Source organism: Ornithorhynchus anatinus, chromosome 2 (assembly GCF_004115215.2).
Source record: "Ornithorhynchus anatinus isolate Pmale09 chromosome 2, mOrnAna1.pri.v4, whole genome shotgun sequence".
Taxonomy (NCBI): Eukaryota; Metazoa; Chordata; class Mammalia; order Monotremata; family Ornithorhynchidae; genus Ornithorhynchus; species Ornithorhynchus anatinus.
In genome coordinates, this window is record NC_041729.1 from 168,695,357 (window position 1) to 168,722,303 (window position 26,947).

At 59.2% G+C, this 26,947-nt stretch overlaps 1 protein-coding gene across 10 annotated transcripts in view; it reads left to right on the forward strand.

Annotated features, from left to right (window-relative positions):
• The window catches only part of PLEKHA5 (pleckstrin homology domain containing A5), a 179,494-nt gene that overhangs the window by 49,468 nt on the left and 103,079 nt on the right, over window positions 1-26,947 (forward strand). Inside the window, exon 1 of one of the 10 annotated variants that reach the window (XM_039911261.1) lies at window positions 7,702-7,767. The exons of the other annotated variants lie outside the window; for them this stretch is intronic. The gene's annotated coding sequence lies outside the window, so the exon portion shown is untranslated. Of the gene's footprint in view, window positions 1-7,701; window positions 7,768-26,947 lie in introns of those variants that run through there. 10 annotated transcript variants of the gene reach the window in all.

The following is a 26,947-nucleotide window of genomic DNA, read 5'->3' on the forward strand; positions in this document are numbered from 1 at the left end:
AATCAACCAGATGAGAGCAACGGTAAACCACGGTTAGAGGAGCGGAGTAGTTAGAGCCCGGGCCAGAGACCCTGGATTCAAATCCCGGCTCCGCCACCTGTCTGCGGCGTGACCTCGGGCCGGTCACTTCACCTCTCTGGGCCTCGGTTCCCTCATCCGGAAAATGGGGGTGAAGATTGTGAGCCACGTGATGGGGTATGGACTGTGTCGAATCTGATTCGCTCATATCTATCTGGAGTTTATTTAAATGTTTGTGTCCCGCTCTGATAATAATAATGATAATAGTATTTGTTAAGCTCTTACCGTGTACCAAGCACTGATCTGAGCACTGGGGTAGATACAAGGTAACAACCTTTTCCCCATTTTACAGATGAGGTAACTGAGGCGCAGAGAAGTTAAATGGCTTGCCCAAGGTCACACAGCAGACAAGTGGAGGAACGGGGATTAGACCCGCGTCCTCTGATTCCCAAGCCCGGGCTCTTTCCACTAAGCCATGCCGCTGCTCTCGACTGTAGGCGCCTTCCAGGCAGGGAGAGTGTTTATCAAATAGTGCTGGCCCAGGCTTTTTCCAGGACTCAGGTTCTAATCCCGGCTCTGCCACTTGTCTGCTGGGTGACCTCGAGCGAGTCACTTCACCTCTCTGGGCCTCTGTTACCTCATCCGTAAAATGGGACGTTGATCGTGAGCCCCGCGATCGTGTCCACCCTGACCGCCCTGTATAAGAATAACGACGTTGACATTCGGTAAGCGCTTACTCTGTGCCAGGCACTGTTCTGAGCTCTGGGGTGGTTACAAGGTCATCAGGTTGTCCCATATAGCGCTCATAGTCTCCGTCCCCATTTTACAGATGAGGTAACTGAGGCACAGGGAAGTTAAGTGACTCGCCCAGGGTCACACAGCTGACAGGTGGAGGAGCCAGGATGAGAACCCATGACCCCTCCCCCAGTATCCACCCCAGTGCTTGGAGCAGAGCTCAGAGCTTAGTAAACCCTTGAGAAAAACCATTTAAAAAAATTGTACGCCTCATGCGGGACGTGGACCGTGTCCCACCCTGATTACCTTGTATCTACCCCGGCGCTTAGTACGGTGCCTAGCGCATAGTAAGCCCTTAAGAAATGCCGTAGAAATAATTGTAAATCTCATGTGGGGCATGGACTGTGTCCACCCCGATTATCTTGTATCTACCCCGGCGCTTAGAACGGTGCCCGGCACTTAGTAAACCCTTAAGAGACGCTATAAAAAAACCGGTAAAATGGGCATGAAGACGGGCGAGCCTCACGTGGGACGGGTCTCAGGGGCGATCCGGGGACGGTTGGGCAGAGGCTCGGCCCGGGGCAGAATGTGGGGAAGGTGTGGTTCTCAGCCACCGGGACGGATGGAGGAAATAAAGCCGGCACCTGGGGCGCGCAGCTGCGCCTTTGAATATTCCCCGGTAACCGGGCCAAGTTGAAAGCAGAATTAGGAAGGAGGAATTCCGCGGCGTCGTAAGCCCGTGGCGGAGCCGCGCGTTCCCAAGCTCTCCCTAGAAGCGGCTGCGAAGCCCGCTCGGGGTGTCCGGCTCTCCACCGGGAGGTCGTCCGTCAGTCAGCCGGCGGTAGATTTATTGAGCGCTCAGCCCGTGCCCCGTACTGTGCTAGCCTCTTGGGAGATGAGTCGAATGGGTAAACACGGCAGGAGCTCACCGGTCTACGAGGGGGGACAGAGGGAGAAATAAAGGACAGAAGGAAAAGGGGCCAGAAGGGAAGGCTTGTCAGCGGTTTGACCGTGGGCAAGTCACTTCTCCGGGCCTCAGTTCCCTCATCTGTAAAATGGGGATTAAGACTGTGAGCCCCGCGTGGGACGACCTGATTCCCGTGGCCACCCCGGCGCTTAGAACAGTGCTCTGCACGTAGTAAGCGCTTAACGAATACCAACATTATTATTATCTAAGTGACCTGGGGTCGGGGTGGGGCGAATTGCAAGCGCTTGAGGGGTAAATGACATCTGTCTGTCACTCTTGTCACCTCCCGGCCCTGGCTCACACCCGCCGGGAACTCAAGTGAACGAAGAATGATGGTATTTGTTAAGCGCTTACTATGCGTCGGGCACCGTTCACGGTTCTCTGATCTCGTCCGTCTCACCCCTGACCCCTCGGCCACGTCCTCCCGCTGGCCTGGAGCGTCCTCCCTCCTCGATGTAATGATAATGACGGTGGTATTTAAGCGCTTAGTATGTACCGAGCACTCTTCTAAACCCCGGGGTAATAATGATGATGATGATGATGATGACGGTATCCGTTAAGCGCTCGCTATGTGCCGGGCGCCGCTAAGCGCCGGGATGGATACAAGCGCATCAGGTTGGGTAGATACAAGGTAACGAGGTTGTCCCACGTGGGGCTCACGGCCTTAATCCCCATTTTACAGATGAGGTCACTGAGGCACAGAGAAGTTAAGTGGCTTGTCCGGGGTCACGCGGCAGACAGATAATTCAGACGATTCCCCACTTCAGAGCGTTTTTGGAGGCCCGTCTCCTCCGAGAAGCCTTCCCTGACTAAGCCCTCTCCTCTTTTCCCTCTCCCGTCTGTGTCGCCCTGACTCGCTCCCTTCGTTCATCCTCGTCCCGGCCCCGCGGCGCGTATGCCTATATCTGTAATTTATTCATTTATTTATGTATTTATTACTTCCGTATGTTAATATCTGTCCCCTCCTCTAGACTGTGAGCCGGTCGTGGGCGGGGAACGTGTCCCAATCTCAATCCCCATGTTGGAGACGAGGTCACGGAGGCCCGGAGGAGTGAAGTGACTTACCCGTAACTTTCCGACTTCCAGGCCCGTGCCCTGTCCACCGGGCCAAAGCCAACTGAACGGTGCTTGGCACGGAGTAGGCGTTTAACGGGTGGCATCATTATCATCGTTATTATTAATGGCATCTCCTAGCAATAAACTGCGGGTCCTTCCTTGCCCGGTACAACATCGGGGAAGCCGAGACCTGCCTACGGGCGGAGCCGAGGGAGAGGATAACGCCGTTCATTCACTCGGTCGTATTTATTGAGCGCTCACTGTGTGCGGAGCCCCGTACCGAGCGCTTGGAATCTACAGTTCGGCAACAGATAGAGCCAGTCCCTGCCCAACGACAGGCTCACAGTCCTGAAGCGGGGAGACACACGACAGAACAAGTAGTCAGGCATCAATTCCGTCAAAATAGGTAAATAGAATCGTAGATATATATGCATCATTAATAGAGTAATAAATAATATAATATGTATAAGTGACCCCTGCCCTCCAGGAGGATTGAGGAAGCGGCTCTGCCGTATCGGGCTCTCCCAGGCGCTTACTGCGGTGCTCCGGACACAGCGAAGTGCCCTATAAATGCCATCGATGGATTGATGGATTGGTAGTGATGGCTACGGTCTCGGTAACAACCCACGCTCCACCCTCATCGACTGGGCCGGGGGAAGAGCGTTCATTCTGTTGTATTTATTTAGCGCCTTACTATTATTATTATTATGGTATTTGTTAAGCGCTTACTATGTGCCAAGCACTGGTCTAAGTGCTGGGGTAGATACAGGGTAATCACCACGTGGGGCTCCCACTCTCGCTCCCCATTTTACAAGACGAGGTAACTGAACAGAGACGTTCAGTGACTTGCCCGAGGTCAAGTAGCGGACAGGTGGCAGGGCCGGGATTAGAACCCGTGACCTAAGGCTCCCAAGTCCACGCTCTTGCCAGGAGGCCACGCAGCTACTACGGGCAGAGCACCGTACCACCGAATTGGGGGAATACATTATAAACAGACACTTTCCCTGCCCACAACGAGCCTACAGGCTGCACGGCCTTACGGAAGGAACCCGGGCCTGGGAGCCGGAAGGACCCGGGTTCAGATCCCGGCGCCACCGCTCGTCTGCTGCGTGACCTCCGGCGAGTCGCTTCTCTTCTCTGGGCCTCAGTGACCTCGTCCGGAAAATGGGGATTAAGACGGTGAGCCCCATGTGGGGACGGGGACTGTGGCCAACCTGCTTAGCCTGTGTTAACTCCAGTACTCAGTACAGTCCCTGGCACGTAGTGGGCGTTTAACACCACCATGTCAAAAGAGGGGGTGGGGGGAGAAGAAGGCGGCTTTGGGCTGGAATTGGGTGAGTTCAAAGGTGTGAGTAACCTGCCTACGGTGAGCTTCAGCCTAGAGAGGGGGACAGACATTAATATAAATGAATAACCGTATGATATATCATTTAAAGAGATGGACGGCAGTTCATTCAGTAGTATTTATCGAGCGCTTACTATGTGCAGAGCACTGTACTAAGCGCTTGGAATGAACAAGTCGCTTGGAATGTAGGTTTGGCGGTGGGACGAATATCATATGCCCAGAGGTCCCAGATTGAGGTGCACGGATGACCCAGAAGGGAGAAGGAGCCGGGGGCAAAAGGGGCTAAATCTGGGAAGGTTTCTTGGAGGAGATGGGACTTTAATAATGCTTTGAAGGTGGAGAGAGTGGGAGTCTGGCATCCGGGGGGGACGTTTCGAGGCCAGGGGGAGGATGCCGGAAAGGGGTCGGTGGCCAGATAGACGGGATGGGGGCACAGTGAGTAGGTTGGCGCCAGAGGAGCGGAGCGGGCAGGCTGGGCCGGAGGAGGAGAATAGCTAGGTGAGGGGATTGAGGGCTCTAAAGCCCGTGGCGAGGAGTTCCCCTTGGATGCGGAGGTGGATGGGCAACCGCTGGAGAGTGTTTAGGAGAGGGGAAATAAGGGTTGAACGGTTCTGTAGAAGAATGATCCGGGCGGCGGAGCCCGAGAGGCCTTCCCAGACTAAGCCCCCTTTTCCTCAGCTCCCCCTCCCTTCCGCGTCACCTCGATTCGTTCCCTTTGCTCTTCCCTCCCTCTCCCCACCCCACGGCACTTATGTATATAGGTATAGATCTATAATTCCACCGATGCCCGTTTACTTGTTTCGATATCCGTCTCCCCCCGACCCCAGACTGTAAGCGCATCGTGGGCAGGGACTGCCTCTCTTTGTTACTGAATTGTACTTTCTGAACGCTCATTACAGTGCTTTACACACAGTAAGCGCCCAGTAAATGCGACTGAACGAATGAAAGAAATGTGGACGGGATCGGGGAGAGTCGGGAGGCAGGGAGGTCAGCGAGGAGGCTGTGACGGTGACCCAGGCGGGATCGGATGAACGCTTGGATTAGCGGGGTAGTGTGGACGGAGAGGAGAGCTCGGGTTTTAGCCGTTCGGGGAAGGTTGAACCGACGGGATTTAGCGATGGATCGAGCGTACGGGTGGAGTGAGAGAAACGAGACGAGAGCAGAGCCGAGGTTACGAACTCTGAGATAGGGAGGAGAGCGGTATCGTCGGCGCCGACGGGAAAGACAACGGAAGGGCGAGGTTTGGGTGGGAAGACGAGGAGAACCGATCCGGGCGTGCCGGGTCTGAGAGGTTGGCGGGGCGTCCAAGTAGGATGTCCCGAAGGCCGAGGAAATGCGCGATTACGGGGAAGGGGAGATGTCAGGGCCGGAGTTGGAGATCTGGGTATCGTCCACACGGAGGTGGCGGGTGAAGCCAGGGGAGCCAGTGAGTTCTCCAAGACAGTGGGGCTTGATGGAGAAAAGAAGGGGACCCAGAACTGGACCCTGAGGGTCTTCCGAAGGTGGGGGGGAAGGCAGAGGAGAATCCCGCGGAGGAGACCGAGGATGGGCGGCCGGAGAGAGAGGAGGAGAACCGGGAGAGGACGGAGTCGGCGAACCCGAGGTCAGAGACCGTTTTCCGGAGAAATGGGTGGTCGGCAGGGTCGAGAGGAGGGTGGGGACGGAGTGGAGGTCGGCAGATATGGCGAGGATAAAGGTCGCTGGTGACCTCGGAGAGGGCCGTTTGGGGGAGGAGAAGGGGAAGGAAACCAGGTTAGAGGGGATGGAGGGGAAAATTGGAGGAGAGGAACTAGTCAGCAGGTGTAGACGGCTCTCTCAAGAGGTCTGGGGAGAAGTGGGAGGAGGGAGGTGGGGAGCTAACGAGAGGGGGCCGAGGAAGGATAGGGGTTACGTAAGCGCGATTGTATGTAAAGACGCGTAGGCATATGTAAGCATCTCCCTACTACCCTTCAAAGCCTGTTGAAGGCCCATCTCCTCCGAGAGGCCTTCCCAGACTAAGCCCCCCCTTTCCTCTTCTCCCACTCCCTTCTGCATCACCCTGACTTGCCCCCTTTGCTCTCCCCCCCTTCCCGGCCCCAGAGGACCTACGTACTTGTCTTTCATTTATCCGTATCGATGTCTGTCTTCCCTTCTCTAGAATGTCATCTAGTGGTGGGCCGGGACTCTGTCCGCTCACTGTTGTGCCGTACTCTCCCAGAGGCCTAGGACGGTGATCCGCACACAGCGAGCGCTCGATAAATACGACCGAATGAGCGAAATGGAAGTTTGAAAGCTGTGGGGAGGAAGCCGCTTCTTGATCCTAAAAGGTCAGGACCGAGGCTTGTCTGTCGTTCCCGAAGGGAGACTCTACTCGGTCAGGTGGGCGAGGGGCAGGTGCTTAGTTAGGATTTCGATTACGGTTAGTACAGCGTCCTGATCTCTGGAGATAGTCAAAACCGTGAGAGCAGCAAACCTAGTGAGTAGAGCCCGGGCCCGGGAGTCAGAGGGCCTGGGTTCTGTTCTCAGCTCTGCCACTTGTCTGCTGTGTGACCTTGATCAACTCACTTCACTTCTCTGGACCTCATTTCCCTCATCTGTAATTTAAGATTAAGACCATGAGCCCCGTATGGAACACGGATTGGGTCCAACCCGATTAACTTGTATCTCATCCGCCGCTCAGTACGGTGCCTGGCACGTAGTAAGCACTTAACAGATACCATCATCATTATTATTATCATCATCAACTCCCGTGAGTCTATTAAATAGGCTTTTCCTCGATCGGCTGGAGATCCTATTCCCTTTTCCACCCCAAACCGAGGTTCCGTTGCCCTTATTTAGTATGTCATTTAATTCAGTCGAATTTTACAACCAACACGGCATTTTTAACCTAGGGGGCACATGGAGTGGAAGAGCATCATTAAGAACTAATTCATAAAATCTTTAGATTAAGATCCGTTGCAGAGAAAACTCCCCCGTCAACACAGAAAAGCCTATAAAAGCCAGTGGGTTTCGCACAAAGTTCCAATTGCCCGAAAACCTCCTGGATCTTGGTTTCTTAGCTTTGGCTGCTTGCGGTTTTGTTTTTTCAGTTCACAGTTCCTTAACGTTGACCTTGCATTTCTGTTGACTGTCGGTATTCCGTCAGAGGATGATTCTCGGTGTTCTGGGAGGAGAATAGAAGCGGGGGATAAATTCTCACCCCGGGGACTTAGAAGGCGACAGATGGGGGGGGGGGTAATCTTGGAGAGGAGGGGGAGGAGGATTGGGGGGGCGAGAGGGGAAGGAGGAGAAGAGGAGGAGGAGGAAGACTGGGAGGTGGAGGAGGAGAGGAGGAAGAGGAGGGGAGAGGGAGGAGAGGGAGAAGAAGAGAAGGAAGAGGGAGGAGGAGGAGAAGAGAAGGGGGAAGAAGAGGAGGGGAGGGGGAGGACGATTTGTTGGAGGAGGAGAGAGGAAGGAGGGGAAATGGGAGGAAAAGAGAAGGAAGAGGGAGGGCTAGGAGGATGGGAAGGAGGAGGAGGAGAAGAGGAGCAGGGAGGAGACGGAGGAGGAGCTGGAGCCGGAGGAGGAGGAAAAGAGGAAGCGAAGGAGGAGGAAGAGGAGGGAAGGGATAAAGGAGAGGACTTGCCTCTGGAGCTCCACTCGGCACCGATGCCCACGACCGGCCCAGGTCAGAATTCTCTGTTTGGTTTCCCAAGGAGGCTTCCAGAAAGATGGATTTTTGTGGGCCACAGCACAGGAGAAGAGGGGGCGGGCGGGAGCCTGCACGCCGACAGCCAGAGGCGGGAGGCGGCCGTGCCGGCCGAGCTTCCGCACGGCTTCCCGGCGGGGCGGGGGGCGGGCGGGGGGCCGGGGAGAGGAGAGGGGGCGTCCGGGCCTCCCCGCCGCCGCGCCGTCCAGTCCCTCGCAAGATCCGTTCCCCCGGAAGGAGCCCGGCCTTGAATGTCCCTGACCCGGTTTTGTGGCCGCCCCCGCCTTCCCCCGTCCCGACGCCCCCTCCACCCGCCGAAGCCTGGGAGAGCGGGAGAAGGAATCCTAGCCCCTCATCCCTTCGGCCGACCGATCCGTCAGTTACTGATATTGATCGAGTGCCCGACGGTAATAGTGACGATAACGGTGATGGAATTGGTTAGGCGCTTACTGTGTGTACCGAGCGCTGGGGCGGATGCAGTCAGATCGGGTTGGACACGGGCCCTGTCGCCCGTGGGTCTCACGGCCTCGTTCTCCATTTTACAGATGAGGGAACTGAGGCCCAGAGAATAATGATAATTACGGTATTTATTCAGCGCTTACTACGCGCCAGGCGCCGTGCTAAATGCCGGGGTGGATGCAAGCCAATCCGGTTGGACACCGTCCCCGTCCCACCCCGGGGCTCCCGGTCTCCATCCCCATTTTACAGATGAGGGAACCTGAGGCCCAGAGAAGCGAAGCGATTCGCCCGAGGTCACCCGGCAGACAGGCGGCGGAGCCGGAATCAGACCCCGTGACCTTCCGACTCCCAGGCCCCGGGTTCTAGCCGCTGGGCCGTGCTGCTTGTCCTGGTGTATGCGGAGCACTGACCTGAGCTGTCGGGAGAGCACAGAGGCACAGTTGGCTGAATCAGGAGAGGGGGCCGAACAGGAGGGAGGGCGCGAGCCACAGATGAGAACGAGGCACGTTTGTCGGTCGGAGCCTAGCGAGGAGCGAAGAGCGTGAGCCGGGGTGGAGTGGGACAGCTCGCTCCCCTCCCACACGCACACTATCCTCCTCTCCTTCCTCCTTGCCTCCCCCCCACCCTCCTCCTTATCCTACTCCCTACTCTCAGAACCTGGAGTGGGGAAGACGGCTTTCTTCTTCGTCCTGCCCTTTCCCCTCTACTTGACAGTGCTTGGCACACAGTAAGCGCTTAACGAATGCCGTCGTTATTGTCGTCTAGTCTTGTGCCGTCGTTTCCCCGACCCACAGCGACGCCACGGGCACGTCCCTCCCGGAAGGCCCCGCTCTCCGTCTGCCGTCGTTCCGGTAGTGGATCCTCAGAGTTTTCTCGGGAAAAATCGGGAAGCGGTTGACCGTCCGCCGCCTTCCGCGCGGTCGACTCGAGTCTCCGCCCCGGCCTCTCTCCCGGGCCGCCGCCGCCCGGCACGGGGGAGTCTTGAACTGTAGCCGACGGCCTGTCCCTCGCCAGCCACCGGGCAGGCGGGGAACGGAACGGACGGGCCTCGGCTTCGCTCTCCCTCCCGGAGCCGAGACTGGTTGAGGACCGGGAACTCTCCGGGTGCCACCCCGAGAGGGCCGTCGTCGTCATTTAAGTGGTATTTCTCGAGTGCCCACTGTGCGCGGAACACCGTACCGAGCCCTTGGGAGAGTACGTCAGAACAGAGTCGGTAGACGTGTTCCCTGCCCACAAGGAGACAGAGCATTCTCTGGAGCGGGAGACAGATGCGAATATAAATAAATCCGTTACGGATATTATGTACGTAAGCGCCGCGGGGCTGAGGGTGGAGTGATTTAGGGTGCAAATCCAAGCGAAGCCTAGCCTGTCAGCTCGCCGTGGGCTGGGGATGTGTCTGTTAGCCGTTCTCTCGTCCTCTCCCAAGCGCTCAGTACAGTGTTCTGCGCACGGTAAGCGCTCCATAAATATGATCGAATGAATGAGGCGCAAGAGTGAATGAGTGGTATTTATCCAGCGCGTCCGAATGCTGAGCACGCGGGAGAGGGCGGTACCCCAGCGAAGGTAGATCCGATGTCTGTCGACAAGGAGCCTCCAGTCCAGAGGGGAAACCGGCACAACCGTAAAGCAGTTAATTACGGATACGCGTGGAAATGCCGTGGGACCGAAGGTGCAAGAGTTCGGTGCTTGGCACACGGTTAGCGCCCAGTAAATACGACTGAACGAAGAGCACAAATCCAAGTTCCAAGGCAAAATCCAAATGCGAGAACCATGGGCTGGTATTATTTATTGAGCGGGTCTGAGCACACGGTAATCATAACGATGGTATTTTGTTCAGCGCTTACTATGTGCCCAGCACTGTTCTAAGCTCCGGGGAAGATACGAGGTCATCGGGTCGTCCCTCGTGGGGCGCGCGGTCTCAATCCCCATTTGACAGCCGAGGCGACCGAGGCCCAGGCAAGGGAAGCGACTCGGCCGAGGTCACGCAGCAGACCAGTGGCGGAGCCGGGATTAGAAGCCGGGTCCTTCTGCCGGGCCCGGGCGCCCTCCTCTAGGCCGTGCTGCTTCTCGACGTCTCGCCAGTCGCCTTATCCATCAATCAGCGGTATTTCCGGAGCGCTTACCGTGTGCAGAACACTTGGGAGAGGACGGTACAGCCGTAAGCAGACCTTCCCTGCCCAGCAGAAGCTCACATGCTAAAGGGCAGACTGCGCGCCTGGGGCGAGACCGAGGATATGTCGGAATCGACGGCCCGACGGCTCCGGCTCCGACCTCTCTCCTCGTCCGCGGTCCCGTGTGTCCGCCTGCCTTCGGGGCATTCGTTCATTCAGTAGTATTTATTGAGCGCTCGCTATGTGCAGAGCACTGTACTGAGCGTCTGGAATGTACAGATCGGCACCAGATACAGTCCCTGCCCACTGACGGGCGCACAGTCTAATCGGGGGAGACGGACGGACGAGAACGATGGCGATGAATAGTCCCGGGACGGCTCAGCCTCACCTCGCTGATCCAGGCGCTGAGCCCATCCTGCCGTGATGATCGCGTCGGCCTCCTCCCCCACCTCCCTGCCTCCCGCCTCTCCCCACTCCCGACTCGCCCGGATCGTTTCTCCACAAGGACGTCCAGTCCGCGTCTCCCCAGATGTTGCCCGGCGAAAGGGAACCCCTCACCGTCGGCTCTGAAGCCGTCGATCACCTCGTCCCTTCTTACCTCACCTCTTTGCTCTCCTACTCCGCCCCGGCCCGCACCCGTGGCTCCTCCGACGCCGACCTTCTCCCTGGACCTCGGTCTCATCTGCCTCGCCACCGACCTCTCGCCCACGACCCGCCGCCCCCTCCGTGTACGGCGGACCGTCGCTCTCTCCATTTTCAGGGCCGTAATAATCATAAGGTTGGTATCTGTCAAGCGCTTACTAGGTGCCGGCCACCGTTCTGAGCGCTGGGGGAGATACGGGGCTCATCGGGCCGTCCCGCGGGAGGCTCACGGTTAATCCCCATTTTACGGACGAGGTGACCGAGGCCCAGAGAGGCGAAGCGACTTGCCCACCGTCACACAGCTGACAAGGGGAGTGGCGTGGCTCAGTAGAAGGAGCCTGGGCTTCGGAGTCCGAGGGCACGAGTTCGACTCCCGGCTCTGCCACCTGTCAGCTGTGGGTCTGTGGGCAAGTCGCTTCACTTCTCCGGGCCTCGGTCACCTCGTCCGTAAAATGGGGATTAACTGTGAGCCTCACGTGGGCCGACCCGATCACCCTGTATCTACCCCAGCGCTTAGAAAGCTGCTCGGCACATAGTGAGCGCTTAACCAATACCAACATTATCATTGTTATTTATTAGCTGTTGTTTTAATGAGACGTTCTCCCCCTCGACCCTATTTATCGCCATCGTTCTCTTCCGCCCGTCTCCCCCGATCAGACAGACCGTGAGCCCGTCGAAGGGCAGGGACCGTCCCTATCTGTTACCGGTTTGTCCATCCCAAGCGCTCAGTCCAGCGCTCTGCCCGTAGTAAGCGCTCAGTAAACACTACTGAATGAGTGAATGAAAGGGGCAGAGCCGAGATTCGAAGCCATGACCTCCGACTCCCAAGTCCTGGCTCTTTCCGCCGAGCCGTGCTGCCTTAATGAAATCCCACTCTCCTGACCAAAGCATCGCCCTCCCTCCCTTCTGCGTTGTCTGATCCTTCGGTCGAACAACCTTTTAAGCGCTCTGAGTGTCACCGCACCCCTCGACACTCCTGTACGTGTCTGGAATGTCCGTCTTCCCCTCCAGACCGTCGGCTCGCCGTGGGCGGGGAACGTGTCTACCGACTCTTGGTGTGTTATCCCCATAGCGCAGTGCCCTGCACACAGTAAGTGCTCAACAGGTACGATTGGTTGTGAATGGCAAGAGCAATAGTGGGGTGTTTTTTTTTTTAATTCGGGGAGTCCTCTCCCTCCTAGAATCCCGATTTTAGAAGGTGGCGTCTTCCCCGCAGTTCATTCAGTAGTATTTATTGAGTCAGCTGTGTGACTGTGGGCAAGTCACTTCACTTCTCCGCGCCTCAGTTCCCTCATCTGTAAAATGGGGATTGAGACTGTGAGCCCCACGTGGGACGGCCCGATTCCCCTGTGTCCACCCCAGCGCTTAGAACGGTGCTCGGCACATAGTAGGCGCTTCACAAATACCAACATTATTATTGAGCGCTTACTATGTGCAGAAGCACTGTACTAAGCGCTTGGAATGAACGGGTCGGCAACACAAGGCCCCTCCTGAGTCCTCCGAAGCTTGGGGGCTTTGTGTTCCTTCTCCGGACCTCTTTCCGGAGAGTTGGAGGAAAAGCGGATACTTCCTTCCCCGGGTTTCATCGAATTTCCTCATCAACGCAGGGAAAGACAAGTGTCCCGGAGGCTTTTAGAGAAGCAGCGCGGCTCAGTGGAGAGAGCCCGGGCTTGGGAGTCGGAGGTCACGGGTTCGAATGCCGGCTCTGCCGCTTGTCAGCTGTGTGACTGTGGGCAAATCGCTTCACTTCTCTGGGCCTCAGTTCCCTCATCTGGAACATGGGGATCCACTGGGAGCCTCACGTGGGACAACGCGATTACCCTGTATCTCCCCCATCGCTTAGAACAGTGCTCTGCACGTAGTGAGCGCTTAACAAATGCCAACATTATTATTATTATTATTATTATTATTATTTAGGAATACCAGGATCTAGTCCAGAGCATTTTACTGAGCCTGGCTTTTCTGGGCTTTTCACAAGCCGATCTCCCCCACGCCGCACCCCGCACCCAACATTAGAGAAGCAGCGCGGCACTAACGTGGAGTAGCGGATAAAACCCCGGCCTGGGAGTCCGAAGGTCACGGGTTCTAATCCCGGCTCGGCCGCTTGTCTGCTGCGTGACCTCGGGCAAGTCACTTTGCTTCTCCGGGCCTCAGTTCCCTCATCTGGAAAACGAGGATCGAGACCGCGAACCCCCCCGGGGGACAGCTTAACCGCGTCCAACCCGATTTGCTCGTATTCACCCCAGCGCTCGGTACAGAGAAGCAGCGTGGCTCAGTGGAGAGAACCCAGGCTTGGGGGTCGGAGGTCACGGGTTCGAATCCCAGCTCTGCCACTTGGCAGCTGTGTGCCTGTGGGCAAATCACTTCACTTCTCTGTGCCCTCATCTGTAAAATGGGGATTAACTGTGAGCCTCAGGTGGGACAACCCGATCACCCTGTGTCTCCCCCAGCGCTTAGAACAGTGCTCGGCACATGGTAGGCGCTTAACGAATACCAACGTTACTATTATCATTATTATTACTACAGCGCCGGGCACGGAGTACGTGCTTAGCTGATACCATCGCGGTTGTCGTTCGCCCGGAGCAGGACCCCGGTGGTGGGTGGGAGGATGAAAGAGGCCTTCTCCCCTCACACGGATAAAGTCTCGTGATGGTGCTGTGAGATGTTGGTTGGCCACCCCTCCGGTTACATCCCCGGATACCCGACTCGTGACCGGATGGATCCAAGACCGTCACCCGCGTCACGGGTTCAAGGAGTCGGTCCCCGAGTCCGAATGCGAACGATTCACGGCGCACCGGAGCCTTGGGTGTGGGCACCCGGGGCCCTCTTTCGATGTTTCCCTCGGCCCGGAGGGTCATCTTCGAAGATCTTTCGGCCCGCAGAGGAGCTACGGCCGAGCAGCGGGGCCTAGCGGCAAGAGCCCGGGCCTGGGAGTCAGAGGACCCGGGTTCCGATAGTAATAACGATGGCATTCGTCAAGCGCTTACTCTGTGCCCGGCACTGTTCTAAGCACCGGGGTTGATTCAAGGTAATCGGGTTGTGCCACGTGGGGCTCACGGTCTTAATCGCCGTTCGACAGATGAGGTAACCGAAGCCCAGAGAATAATAACGATAATAATAATAATAATTTGGGTGTTTGTTAAGCGCTTACTCTGTGCCCAGCTCTGTTCTAAGCGCTGGGGTTGATTCAGGGTGATCGGGTTGTCCCACGTGGGGCTCACAGTCTTAATCCCCATTTGACGGATCAGGTTACCGAAGCACAGAGAGTAATGATGATAATAATAGAGTATTCGTTAAGCGCCTTCTATGTCCATTCATCCAATAGTGTTTATCGAGCGCTTACTATGTGCAGAGCACTGTACTGAGCGCTCGGAACGTACAAACCGGCAACAGATAGAGACGGTCCCTGCCCTCCGACGGGCGCTCGGTCTAATCGGGGGAGACGGACGGACGAGGACGACGGCAATAAATAGAATCGCGGGGATGGACGTCTCCTTGAAACAGTGGCAAATAATAGCAAATAAATAGAATCGTGGTGATGCGCCGTGCGCGTGCCGAGCACTGTTCTAAGCACTGGGGTAGATACAAGGTAATCGGGTTGTCCTACGTGGGGCTCGCGGTCTTCATCCCCATTTTCCAGATGAGGTAATAGAGTCCCAGAGAAGTGAAGTGACTTGCCCGAAGTCACACAGCTGGCGAGCGGCGGAGCCGGGATTAGAACCCACGACCTCTGACTCCCAGGCTCTTGCCACTGAGCCACGCTGCTTCTCAGAGCACTTACGGAGCACTTACTGCATGCAGAGCGCTGTACCGAGCGTTTGGGAGAGTACAGCGAGCCCTCCGACGGACCCAACCCAGGTCCTTGCGACTCCCAAACCCAAACGCGATCCGCTAGGCCGTGCTGCTTCCCCGGGAAAATAGTACAAGACACCCGATCCCTGCCTTGAAGCAGACTACGGAGTAATTACAGCTAGGAAGGAGCACCGTTTCAGCAGCGCGTAGTCGTCGTAACATTTATTTTAAATGCTCCTTCAGATGCTTCTAGCAAGCGTCTCTCAAGGGCGGGACCTTATGCCAAGCTGTGCGGTTTTCAGTTATTCATGTGAAAACATCCCCAAGGCTAAACTGGGGATGCAGTTCTACAGTTTTCCTCAGCACGAGTACAGGCCTAATTCCTTTAATTCGGTCCCTCTGAAACGAGAAGCTTTCGGAATCGGGGGGGGGGGGGGGGGGGAAGGGGGACGGAAGGAGGGGAATTTCCAATTGGCAATTATTCTGGGAAGGCCCGAAGCCCAGTTAGAAGCTCGATCGTGACGCAGGATAGCAGTCGTTTCCCGAGATGGCAAAGGCTCCGGAAAGACCGTCCCAATTAACTGTGCTTCCCCAACGTAAAGTCCAGATTTTTCAGATGTGAAATACTTAGTGAAAGGTCATATCGCTTTCCCTAAAAAGACTTAGATTGTATTTTTACTCTCCCGGTCAGCGTAAGAGTCCTTTCTGGCGTCCGTTCACTATAAAACTGAAATGTCATAAAGGTGGAAAATATAAAAATCGGGCCGCGAGAGCCTCCTCCGCGTCGCTTGCCCTCGAGCCTGCCGAAAATAGAAGATGGAGAAGCAGCGCGGCCTGGGAGTCGGAAGGACCGGCGTTCAGTCATTCAAGTCGTATCTAGTGGGTGCGGGGCACTGTGCTAAGCGCTTGGTCCTGACCCCGGCTCTGCCACTCGGCCGCAGCGTGACCTTGGGCCAGTCACCTCTTTTCTCGGGGGCCTCGGGGACCTCATAGGTGAAAGGGGGATTAAGACTGTGAGCCCCAAGTGGGACGTGATGAACTTGGATCCACCCCCCGAATAAATAAATGTTCAGTACAGTGCCTGGCACATAGTAAGCACTTAACAAATACCGTTAGCGGGGACCGTCTCTATCTGTTACCGATCTGTCCATTCCGGGCGCTTAGTACAGCGCTCTGCACTTAGTAAGCGCTCAGTAAATACTATCGAACGAATGAATTGGGGAAAAAAAAAAGCGTCCGCCGATCCCGTTGTATCGTGCTCTCCCGAGCGCTTAGTACGGAGCCCTGCGGGTGGTGAGAGCTCAGTAGGTACCATCGATGGGTTGATTTAAAAATGTCGAACTGCGATGGTTCCAAACCTTTAACTTAGGCAAGATTCTGAGTGTCTGACTTTTAATTAGGGCCAGGGGCGATTAGCGTTTCCTTTGTTTGCTCCGTAGATGGCCACCTGCGGGTGATCGGCTCAGCCTGCGAAAAGGATTGATTTAATTAAATGGAATATATGATTTAAAAAAAAAAAAAAAAAGGAAATGTAAAAATAGAAGGGGTGAGGAAGGTTGTCGAAATCTCTTCCCGCACGGAAGTTCCCAGGGACGGAGGCGGTGTGCGATTCGATCGCCCGGTGCCAACCGGGCCGGATTCTAATATTAGCTTAAAATGGGGAATCGCCGGCGTATTGAGCGGCGGCCCCTGTGGAGACGCCGGTTCCCGTGGTAGAGAGCGAGCTCGGAGACGGGGCCGGCGTGAGGCCCGAGAGGCGGCCTTCCCGGCTCGGCCTTCCCGGGATAGCCGCGATGGGGGTGGGGATCCTGACCTCCGACCTCGGCGGGGAAAGGCCGGCTCGGCCCAGGGCCAGTGGAGTCGGACGCTTTTCTCGATCGATCCGTCGGTTGATTTTTTTTTTTCAATGGTATTCGTTAGGCGTTTACTGTTTATTCTTTCATTCGGTCATAAGAAAGTGACTTGCCCAAGGTCACACAGACAGGTGGCGGAGCCGGGATCGATGAGTCGATTAGACCGTTAGCCCGTCAGTGGGCAGGGACCGTCTCTGTCTATTGCCGATCTGTGCGTTCCAAGCGCTTAGTACCATGCTCTGCACATAGTAAGCGCTCAATAAATACTGTTGAATGAATAATGGTACTGTTGGTATTTGTTAAGCGCTTACTATGCGCAGAGCACTGTCCTAAGCGCTGGGGTAGATACAGGGTCACCAGGTTGTCCCACGGGAGGCTCACAGTCTTCATCCCCATTTTCCAGATGAGGTTACAGAGGCCCAGAGAAGTGAAGCGACTCGCCCACGGTCACACAGCTGACAGGTGGCGGAGCCGGGATTAGAACCCAGGTCCTTCCGACTCCCCGGGCCGGGCTCTTTCTACTAGGCCTCTCTGTTTTTCCAAGTCGGTCAGTTGTACTTACTGAGCACTTCCCGTGCGCAGAGCGCTGTACTAAGCTCTCGAGAGAGGATATCGTAACAACGTAAGCCCGTCAGACGGCAGGGACCGTCTCTGTTGCCGACTTGTTCGTTCCAAGCGCTCAGTGCACTGCTCTGCACATAGTAAGCGCTCGGTAAATACTACCGAATGAATATGAGAGACCCATTCCCTGCCCACAGGGAGCTTGTAGTCTACTGTGTGCCGGGCTCTGTTCTTAAGCGCTGGGGCATAGATATAAGGGAATCAGGTTGGATGCAGATTTCGTCCCACGTGGGGCTCACAGCCTTCATCCCCATTTTACAGGTGGGGACACCGGGGCCCAGAGAAGAATAATAACGTTGGCGTTGGTTCAGCGCTTACTATGTGCGGAGCATTCATTCATTCGATAGCATTTATCGAGCGCTTACTATGGGGCAGAGCACTGTACCGGGCGCTTGGAATGGACAGATGGGTAACGGAGACAGTCCCTGCCCTCTGACGGGCTTCACGGTCTAATCACGGGAGACGGACGGACGAGAACGGTAGCGATAAATAGAATTAAGGGGATGAACGGCCCATTAAAACAATAGCAAATAAGTGGAATCAAGGCGACGTTCATTTCACTGACAAAATAAATAGGGTAATGTTCCAAGCGCTGGGGTAGATGCAGGGTGATCGGGTCGTCCCACGTGGGGCTCGCCGTTAATCCCCATTTTCCAGATGAGGGAACCCAGGCCCAGAGAAGTGAAGCGACTCGCCCACGGTCACCCGGCTGACGAGCGGCCGAGCCGGGCTTCGAACCCGCGCCCTCCGACTCCCAAGCCCGGGCTCCTTCCACCGAGCCACGCTGCTTCTCGAGTGAAGTGGCTAGTCCGGGATCACACAGCAGACAGGTGGCGGAGCCGGGCCGGGCCCAGAACTCAGGTCCTTCTGACTCCCCGGCCTCTGCTATTTGGTATTTATCGGGCACTCTGTGCAGAGCGGGCAATCGGTCAGTCGACCGGCGGTGTTTATTGAGCGCCCAGGGAAGCAACGCGGCGTAGTGGACGGGACCCGTGCCTGGGAGTCAGAAGGTCATGGGTGCTAATCCCGACTCCGCCTCTTGTCTGCTGCGTGACCTCGGGCGAGTCGGTTCACTTCTCTGGGCCTCGGTTCCCTCATCTGTCAAATGGGGATTGAGACTGCGAGCCCCACGTGAGACGAGGACCGTATCCGACCCGAGACGCCGACGCCCACCTCGGCGCTTATGACGGTGCCTGGCCCGTAGTAAGCGCTCTGCAAGTACCAGCGTGATAATATGTGCGGAGCTCTGTTACCAAGCACTTGGGAGAGGACAAACCGACGGAATTGGCGGGCACGACCCCTGCCCAGGAAACCGAATTTCATTCTGGAGGAAATGTCTGGCGCCCAAAGTCACTAGTTACTGTTGGGCCGGACTTGCCCGAGCGCTCAGCACGGTGCTCTGCACGTGGTAAGCGCTCGATAAAGGCAACTGAATGGATGAACGAACGGGAGGCCCGGGTTCTGTTCCCGGCTTTGCAGTTGGCTGCAGGGTGGGGTTCGTCGTTACCGGTATCGTCGTTCCTGTTGACGCCATCGTTATTGTCTCTGTTAACCTCTTACTTACTACCGTTACTACTAATAGTCGTAATTATTAAGGCATTTGTCTTCGGGGAAACAGCTTGGCTCGGCGGCGGAGAGCCCGGGCTTGGGAGTCCGAGGTCCTGGGTTCTAATGCCGGCTCCGCCGCTTTCCGGCCGGGTGACTTTGGCCGAGTCGCTTCGCTTCTCTGTGCCTCAGTTACCTCATCTGGAAAACGGGGATTCAAATTGTGAGCCCCACGCGGGGCTACTCGATCACCTTGCATCCTCCAGCGCCTAGAAGAGAAGCAGCGTGGCTCAGTGGAAAGAGCACGGGCTTCGGAGTCAGACGGCATGGGTTCGAATCCCGGCTCTGCCGCCCGTCAGCGGTGTGACCGTGGGCGAGTCGCTTCACTTCTCTGGGCCTCATTTACCTCATCTGTAAAATGGGGATGAAGACCGTGAGCCCCACGCGGGACACCCTGATTCCCCTGTGTCCACCCCGGCGCTTAGAACGGCGCTCCGCACATAGTAAGCGCTTAACAGATACCAACGTTGTTATTATTATTAGAACAGTGCTTTGCGCTTAGTAGGCGCTTAAATACCACCGTTTTTTATTTATTTGTTGGTCAGGCGCTTGCTACGTGCCAGGCACTGTATTAAACGCTGGGGTGGATGCAGGCAGATCAGGTTGGACACCGTCCCCGTCCCACGGGGGGCTCACCGTCTCAGTCCCCGTTTTCCAGATGAGGGAACCGAGGCCCAGGGAAGTGAAGCGACTTGCCCGAGGCCGCGTAGCGGACAGGTGGTGATGGTAATGATCACGTTGGGATTTGTTAAGCGCTTACGATGTGCAGGGCACTGTTCTGAGCGCTGGGGGAGATACAGGGGGATGAGGTTGCCCCACGCGGGGCTCACAGCCTTAATCCCCGTTTTCCAGACGAGGCAGCTGAGGCCCAGAGAAGTGAAGCGACTCGCCCACGGTCACGCGGCTGACGAGCGGCGGAGCCGGGATTCGAACCCCTGGCCTCCGACTCCCAAGCCCGGGTTCTTTCCACTGAGCCACGCTGCATCCCAGAGGCGGGGTTAGAACCCCTGACCTTCCGACTCTCGGGACCGGGCCCCAGCCTCTACGCCGCGCGCCGCTCCTCGATAAATACGACGGACCGTCGGACCGATGGATGTGGACGGGGGACCGTACCCGAGCCGGTCACCTTTTATCCTCCCCGGTGCTCGGCGCGGCGTCTAGGCCCCCGCTGAGGGAGCAGTCCGGGTCACCCTTAAGACGTCGTCGGGTCGAAATCGATCCTCCAGCTCGGAGCCGCGGAGCCCGTCTGTACGTCGAGGTCAGGGAAACCGTGCGCAGAACCGGTAGCCGCCGGAGATTTCCGTTCCCACGGCCCTCCTTCTGCCGCGGAGAAAGGAACGGCGAGAATTGTGCTTTGGGTTTCGTTTTTTTAGCGGCATCCGCTGAGCACCCCCTGTGTGCCGAGCGCTGTACCGAGCAGCGGGGTGAACGCGGGCCCGTCAGCTCTAGACCGTAAGCCGGTTATGGGCGGGGAACGTGTCTGTTAATTCTGCTGCACTGTCCTCTCACAAGCGCTTAATACGGTGCCCCGCACGCAAGAAGCGCGCCGTTACCATCGACGGATCGATCCGCGGCGCGGTCGTTAATAACGATGTTGGTATCTGTTAAGCGCCGTTCTGAGCGCTGGGGGAGCTACCGGGTGATCAGGTCGTCCCACGCGGGGCTCACGATTTAAATCCCCGTTTTGCCGACGCGGGAACTGAGGCCCAGAGAAGTGAAGTGACCTGGCCGAGGTCACACGGCCGACGAGCGGCGGAGCCGGGGTCGGAACCCGCGACCCTCTGACGCGAGGTCGTCGGACCGTCCCGCGTGGGGCTCCCCGCCTCCATCCCCATTTTACGGGTGAGGAAGCCGAGGCCCAGAGAAGCGAAGCGACTTGCCCGAGGCACCGGAGCAGGCGAGTGGCAGAGCCAGGGTGCTCAGTACACAGGTGCCCTGCACATAGTAAGCGCTCGACAAATGCCATCGCGTGAACGAGAGCCCGGATCCTCCGACTTGCAACCCCATGTTCTACCCGTTGGGCCACACTGCCTCTCCGCGAGGTGTTTGCCAACTGCTGTACCGCGCGCCAAGCCTTTTACCCCGCACGGAGAGGCAGCGCGGCTCAGTGGAAAGAGCCCGGGCTTGGGAGGCGGGGGTCAAAGGTTCGAATCCCGGCTCCGCCGCTGGCCTGCTGTGTGACCGTGGGCGAGTCGCCTCACTTCCCTGGGCCTCGGTTCCCTCACCCGGAAAATGGGGATGAAGACCGTGAGCCTCGAGGGGGCCGACCCGATGACCCTGCATCTACTCCAGCGCTTAGAACAGTGCGCGGCGCGTGGTAGGCACTCGACGGATACCGACGTTATTACTGTTATGGCTACTTCACTTTTCTGGGCCTCGGTTCCCTCATCCGGAAAATGGGGATGAAGGCTTTGAGCCCCGTGTGGGACTGTGTCCAGCCTGATTACCTTGTGTCTAGTCTACGCCAGGGCTAAGAGCAGTACTTGGCACAGAGGAAGCGCGTAACAGAGCTCACGGTTATCACTGTCATCAGTATTATTATCGTTATCGAGTACGGGTGACAGTGTCCTCCTTTCTCAGCCCGTTCCCCCCGTGGGCCCGGATGTTTCTGTAGAAAATGTCCCTATCCCCCGTGGGGCTCACGCTCTTAATCCCCACTTCTACAGAGGAGAGAACCGGGGCCCAGAGAAGTGAAGAGACTGGCCCGAGATCACACAGCAGACAAGTGGCGGGGCCCGGGATTAGAACCCGGATCCTCCCGACTCCCAGGCCCTTCCTCAATCCTCTAGGCCCAGAAGGCGCCGAGGGGAGGATCCGGTGAGCACCCAGCCGAGACGCCTTTTGAGCCGCCCGTCGTCTCCGGTTGCCTTTTGAAAGCGAAGAAGCATGTACTAGGTGCCGGGTACCGTACTAAGCCCTGGGGTAGATGCAAGGCGATCATTCATTCAGCCGTATTTATCGAGCGCTCACCGTGCGCAGAGCACTGTGCTAAGCGCTTGGAAAGCGCAGTTTGGCAGCAGATAGACAATCCCAACCCGACAGCGGGCCCGCGGACCAGAGGTGGGGGAAAGAGGCCGACCCCCGTCTTCGAGCGGCGGGAAGCCGAGGCACAGGGAAGCGACCGGGCCGGGGTCACCCGGCGGACGGGCGGCGGAGCCGGGATGAGACCCGGGGACTCCCGGGCCCGGCCTGCGGCCGCTAGGCCACGCTGCCGCCTCAGTCGAATCGAGATGCCCGGGGTTCCCGGCGCCCCCCCCCCGGGGAGGGTCCGGCCGGAGCCCGGCGGCCGCCGGGTCGGGGGGATCGTGACGTCATCCCCCCCGGTGTCGGGTTTCCAGTGTCGGGGGGCGGGGGGGCGGGGAGGGCGGGGACGGGGAACCTCCCCCCGCCACCGGCGTCGCGGCCCCGGACCGGCCGGCCGCCACACGGACGGCCGCCCGCCCGCACGGAGGAGCCCGGCCGCCGCCTCGCCCCCGGCCCCCGCCCCAGCCCCCCGGGAGGGGCCTCCGCTCCGACGGACACGGTGAGCGGGTCCTCCCCTCGGCCCTACGCCCGCCGTGCCCGCCCGCCCGCCCTCTCCCCCGCCGGGAAAGCCGGGGCGCCCCCCCCGAGGAGGGCGGGGGCCGACCCGGTCTCCGAGCCGCAGGAGGAGGGCGGTGGGCCGAGGGGGAGGTGGGCGCAGGCGGGCGCGGACGGAGGCCGGCCGGGGCGGTCTTCTGGAGCGGGCGGAGGTGGGCGGAGGTGGGACGTGGGGGGCCGGGGCCGGGGCGGGCCGAGGCGGTCTGAGACGGGCTGCGGTAGACCGAGGCGGAGGTGGGCCGAGGAGGGCGCGGGCCGAGGTGGGTTGAAGCTGACCGATGTAGAGCGCAGAGGCGGCGCGAGGCGGGCCGAGGCGGGCCGAAGCGGGCAGAGGCGGGCCGGGGCAGGGGCCGAGGCAGGCTGAGGAGGGGGCGGGCCGAGGTAGACCGAGGCAGGGGCGGGCGGAGGCGGTCTGAGACGGGCCGAGGCCGAGGTGGTCCGAGGAGGGGGCGGTCGCGGGTGGTGGGTTGAAGCGGACTGATGTAGAGTGAGGAGGGGGCGGGCGGGGGCGGCCGGAGACGGGCCGAGGCCGAGCTGGGCCGAGGAGGGGGCGGGCCGGGGCGGGCCGAGGTGTGAGGGAGCGGGTCGGAGGAGGGCCGAGGTAGACCGAGGCGGGGGCGGGCCGAGGCGGGGGCACGCCGACGGTGTCCGAGGCGGGCCGGGGCGGGCCGGGGTGGTCCCGGATGGATGGAAGAGGGCCGAGGCGGGCCGAGGCGGGGGCGGGCCGAGGACGCGTCCCCCTTCCCCTCCGGGCCCACGGGCAGCGAGGGGCTCACGTCTCCGGGGTCCCGGCGGAGCGACGGCGTCGGCGGGCCCGGGGCGCGCGGGACCGTGTGGCCGGGGGACGCCCGAGTGACGGCGGACGGGCGGGCCGGGGGGCTCTTTCCCTCCCGGACCGGCGTCCTCTCGGAGCGGAGGGGAGCGTCGCCGGGACCTGCCGCAAGGACGCCCCGTACGGCGTCTGGGGAGATGGTCCCGGCCGGAAGCCCGGCCTGTTTAAGACGCCCGCACGCCGGGGAGCGTTCCCGCCCTCAGAATAGATGGCTCCGCCGAGGCTTGGGCCGCCACGGATAGCCCGCCGTTCGATTTTTCGGGAAAACGGGAGGAAGAGGAGGCGGTCGCTCGCCGCCGCCTCGGGTTGCCGTCCGTTTCTAGAGGCGGGCGGGCCCGAGGGAAGCGGGGAGCCCTCTGCGAGTTTCGGTCCCGACGAGAAGCGGAGCGTCCTCGTGGACCGGAGGCGGGCCGGCCGGCTCCCCCGGCGGGAGCCGGATCCCGGGAGGGGCCTGCGGTCTCCCCCCGACCGTGCCGATGCCGCGGGGAGGTCAGCGGGGGGTTTCCTCAAGAACGGCTTTCCGGGGCCCGCGGGGAATCCCGCGGGGGGCTCACGGGCGCGGTGATGATAACGTTGGTATCTGTTAAGCGCTTCCTACGTGCGGAGCGCCGTTCTAAGCGCCGGGGTGGACACGGGGGAATCGGGTCGTCCCACGTGAGGCTCACGGTTAAATCCCCATTTTCCGGACGAGGGAACCGAGGCCCAGGGAAGTGAAGCGACTCGCCCACGGTCCCACGGCTGACGGGCGGCAGAGCCGGGGATTGGAACCCGTGACCTCCGACTCCCAAGCCCGGGCTCTTTCCACTGAGCCACGCTGTCCTACCCTGACCCAGCCCCCACGCTCCGCTCCTTTAATGCCGACCTTCTCACGGTACCTCGATCCCCTCGGCCTCGCCGCCGACCCGTTGCCCGCCTCCTGCTCCCTCTTCGTGTCCCGCGGACGGTTCCTCCCCCCATCCCTTCGAAGCCTACTGAGAAGCAGCGGGGCTCGGTGGAAAGAGCCCGGGCTCGGGAGTCGGAGGTCACGGGTTCGAATCCCCGCTCAGCCACTTGTCAGCTTGGGTGACTTGGGGCACCTCGCTTCACTTCTCCGGGCCTCGGTGACCCCGTCCGTCAAATGGGGATTAAGACCGGGAGCCCCACGTGGGACGACCTGATCGCCTTGTATCCTCCCCGGCGCTTAGAACGGTGCTTGGCACGTAGTAAGCGCTGAACAAATGCTTTTTTATTATTATTATTATTATTGAAAGCACATCTCCTCCGAGAGGCCTTCCCCGACTGAGCCCCCCCCCCCCCTCCTCTTCTCCCACTCCCTTCTGCGTCTCCCACCTGCTCCTTTCGTTCATCCCCCCCCCCCCCCCCCAGCCCCGCACCGCTTATGTACCTACCCGTCATTTATTCCTATACTCATTTATTTATCTGAGAAGCGGCGTGGCTTAGCGGAAGAGAGCCCGGGCTTGGGAGTCGGACGACGTGGGTTCTAATCCCGGCTCCTCCACGTGTGCGCTGTGTGACCCTGGCCGAGTCACTTCACTTCTCCGCGCCTCCGTTCCCTCATCTGTCGAATGGGGATGAAGACCGTGAGCCCCACGCGGGGCGGCCTGATTACCCCTTGTATCTATCCCGGTGCCTAGAACGGCGCTTGGCGCGTAGTAAGCGCTTAACAGATTCCGTATGAGAAAAACCAGGAGGCCAGGGGTTGAAAATAGACGAGGGTCGGGTCTCTCCCTCGCGTGAATGTGCGACTAGAGAAATAGGCACAGAACCGGCATGGCCTAGTGGATGGGACCCAGGCCCGGGGGTCAGAAGGACCTGGCTTCTGATTCTGTCTCTGTCACTTGCTTGCTCTGTGACCTTGGACAAGTCACTTCACTTTGCTGCAGTTTCCTCCGCTGTAAAATGAGGATTCAGTACTTATTCTCCCTCCTACTTAGACTGCGAGCCCCACGTGGGACAGGGACTGTGTCCGACCTGATTCCGCCGCGTCTGCCGCGACGGAAGCAGCGTGGCCTAGCGGAAAGAGGAGGACGACGACGATGGTATCCGTTAAGCGCCCACTATGTGCCGAGCACCGTTCTAAGCGCCGGGGGAGATACGGGGTCATTAAGTTGTCCCGCGTGGGAGTCTTAATCCCCATTTTACAGACGGGGGAACCGAGGCCCAGAGAAGTGAAGCGACTCGCCCAAAGTCACACAGCTGACAGGTGGCAGGGAGGGGATTAGAACCCACGACCTCCGACTCCCAGGTCCGGGCTCTTTCCACTGAGCCACGCCGCTTCTCACTAAGAACGTTGATCCGGGGACCGGAAGGCCCTGGGTCCTGATCCCGGCTCCGCCGCTCGTCTGCCGTGTGGCCTTGGGCGAGTCACTTCACTTCTCTGGACCTCGGTTCCCTCATCTGGAAAATGGGGATCGGGACCGAGACCAACCCTACCCCGGGGCTTAGAAGGGCGTCCGACTGGCTCCACAGACGCCGTCCGACGATTAATTGACTTCCCGCCGGTCGCACGGGCCCGCGATGGTTCCGCGGGCCAGGGAGGAGCAAGTTCTACCTCTCGGTGCGAGTTCGAGCGTGCGCGGAATAATCGCGATGGCGATAAAATCACACCGACGGTTTCCGTTAAGCAGTTCCCCGTTTTATTACGGCATCTGCTTGCCCGAGCGGAGCGCCGGCCGAAGACGGGGCCGCCGGTCGTCCCTCGGCCCGGGGGGGGGGGGGGGGGGGGGGGGACACGTCTCCGGCCGGGGGGCCGCCGGCGTCCGGGGTCCCGGCGGGGCGCCGGGGGAGACGACCCTCTCTCCGAGACTCGTTTGCCGGAGTCGGCTGGGCGGGGATCACCCCGCCGTGGGAGGGGATGCGGGAGGAAGAGGAGAAGGGTGGATTCTCTGGAGGACGAGGGGAATTTCTGTTGAAAACGGCGACCCGGCGGCCGGAAGCGGTTCCCGTGATGCGGTGGCGTCCTTTCGGCCCCGGGGGTTGGATTTATTGTTCATCGCCTTCGTCGTCGCGGCGGTATTGGTTAGGCGCCTCCTCTGTGCCGAGCTCCGTTCTCCGCCCCGGGGATGATACGAGCCGATCGGGTTGGACGGCCCCCGCCCCACCCGGGGTTCAGAGTCTCAATCCCCATTTTACAGGTGAGGGAACTGAGGCACAGAGAAGTGAAGTGACTCGCCCGAGGTCGCACAGCAGACAGGTGGAGCTGGGAGTGGAACCCGTGACCTCGCTACCCTCCTCGGCCGGGAAGGGGCAGGCTCCTGAGCCCTCGGGGCCGGTGGCCTGTCACGGCCGCACCGGGGCAAAGGGATCGGTCGGTCCGTCGATCAGTCGGTGGGGTTTACCGAGCGCTTACCGCGCACAGGGTGATGATGACGATGGCGTCTGTTAAGCTCTTACCTCCGTGCCAAGCGCTGTTCTGAGCACTGGGGGGAGATAGAAGGCGATCAGGTGGTCCCACGTGGGGCTCGCAGTCTTCATCCCCGTTTTACAGTTGAGGTCACTGAGGCCCAGAGAAGTGAAGGGACTTGGCCGCAGTCCCCCAGCTACGTGGCGGAGCCGGGATTAGAACCCACGACCTCTGACTCCCAAGCCCGGGCCGTTGCCGCCGAGCCACACCGCCCGGCTGTTGAGAGGTCGGTACGCCACGGGGGATGGACACGCTCTGCGCC